Raw genomic sequence first — 2,116 nt, 5'->3', positions numbered from 1 at the left:
AGGGGGGGGGGGTTAAAAACCCCCAAAAAAATAAGGGTGGAAAAAGTGTCTTCTTTCTTTTCTCCCTTCCCCCCTCTTTTTACAAATTTTTTTTGGCAACCCCCGGGGGGGGGGGGGGGGGGGGGGGGGGGTTGTGCTAGTCTATACTCTTTAAGCCATTTCCGTTTTCAAAATAAGTTTCGTCTTCGTTGATTTTATATCAAACAAATTCCTTTTGAATTTAATATGCCTGTTCCAAATTACAGCATTCTAGAACAATTTTTGTGCGAGATATTTTTTTAAAAAGTTAAACAGGTTGTTTGTTGTTTTTTGTTGTTTTTTTATCACCCTGTACGTTGTTCCATAATGAATTGTATCTTCAGAGTATCCATGGCTGCTTCTAAGATGCTGTTTCTTTTGTTACGTATTTCTTCTGCCAGATGGTTCAGCTTACTTCCTCAACTTCCTGTCAATGTTTGTGTGAATTGTGAACTTTAATGCAGAGTTATAGGCTTTCTCGCGGGTCAGGATTTTTTGGGGTCAGTAGGTATATAATATATATATATATATATATATATATATATATATATATATATATATATATATATATATATATATATATATATATATATATATATATACTAGGGGTATACTAAAAGTTTTTTACCTGACCATGAAGAAATAAAGATAGAGAGCTGAAATTTGGTGCTGAGCTTAGTTTTTCTTTATGTAGCCACCTCCCAGAGATACATAATTATGTTTACAATCTGTGTATGACCTTGAAAAGACCTTGAGAATAGAGGACCCTCTCTATGTCAGAAAACCAGCCCTCTACCGCTTCTTTGACCTCATCATCACTTTTTTAACACCAAAATTTTACCCTAGCATAGGATGGGCAATCAGTTCCATATGAGACATGCATCTCCGTAAAAATATACTGTAGCTGCTTGCCTTGCAAGAACAAATACTTGATTACTGCATTGCGCTCAATTTTCTCCATTTTTATGTTGAAACTGGAGAACAACATACCCCCTTTCACTTACAATGCGCTGGAGGTAAAACCAGCATTCAGAAATTCCCCAAAATGTACAAGCATTCTTGGAAGATGATTGTTGGCTTTCTATTCACCCCAAATTTCAGCTTTCTATCTTTATTCCTTCATGGTCAGGTAAAAAAACTTTTGGTATACCCCTCGTATATATATAAATATATAATATATATATATATATATATATATATAATATATGTGTGTGTGTGTGTGTGTGTGTGTGTGTGTGTGTGTGTGTGTGTGTGTGTGTGTGTGTGTGTGTGTGTGTGTGTGTGTGTGTGTTTGTCTGTGTGTGTAGAATAATAATAATAGTAATAATAATAATAATAATAATAATAATAATAATAATAATAATAATAATAATAATAATAATAATAATAATAATAATAATAATAATAATAATAATAAAAATGTCATATGAGTGTGCGGGACAAATTAAACATGTTTAGTTCTGCAGGAATTAATTTTGAATTTTTCCCGGGTGGCAGCCGAAGCCTACTTTTATCGATTTTGGACCACCAAGGCATCTTTAAGAGTCCAACTTGTGCAAGGAACCTCCGAGAGTTTTAGACCTATCCGAGAAGGCAAGGTGTTAGATCTTACCTACCATAAGATCAGGGGTGTGGTTGAAAGACAGCAGTAAGAAGGAGCCAAGGAGTAGCAGTAGAAAGGCTGCAGAAAGAGTCAGGGGTCCAGAGGAGGGGGCAAGGCAGGTGGAGGGAGTGGGGGGGGGGCAGAAAGAGGAGACGAAAGCAGAAGACACAACATTGTGAAGCAGGAAAGGAGTTGAAAGAAATGTTCCATGTCTGTCAGGTTTCGAACCCGGGACCTACAGAATGAGAGGCGGACACCGTAACCCGTAGACCACGAGAGCCCCCCATATAATTAATATATATATTGTTTATATATTATATATACACACAATATATATATATATATTCTGTATATATATATTGCATATATATATATATATATTATATATATATATATATATATATATATATATATATATATATATATATGTATATGCGTGTGTATTTTTGTGTGGATGGGTGTGTGCGTATGTGTGTGTGTGTGTGTGTGTGTGTG

Source organism: Aplysia californica, unplaced genomic scaffold, assembly GCF_000002075.1.
Source record: "Aplysia californica isolate F4 #8 unplaced genomic scaffold, AplCal3.0 scaffold00013, whole genome shotgun sequence".
Taxonomy (NCBI): domain Eukaryota; kingdom Metazoa; phylum Mollusca; class Gastropoda; order Aplysiida; family Aplysiidae; genus Aplysia; species Aplysia californica.
Note: the sequence above shows the minus strand (reverse complement) of the source record.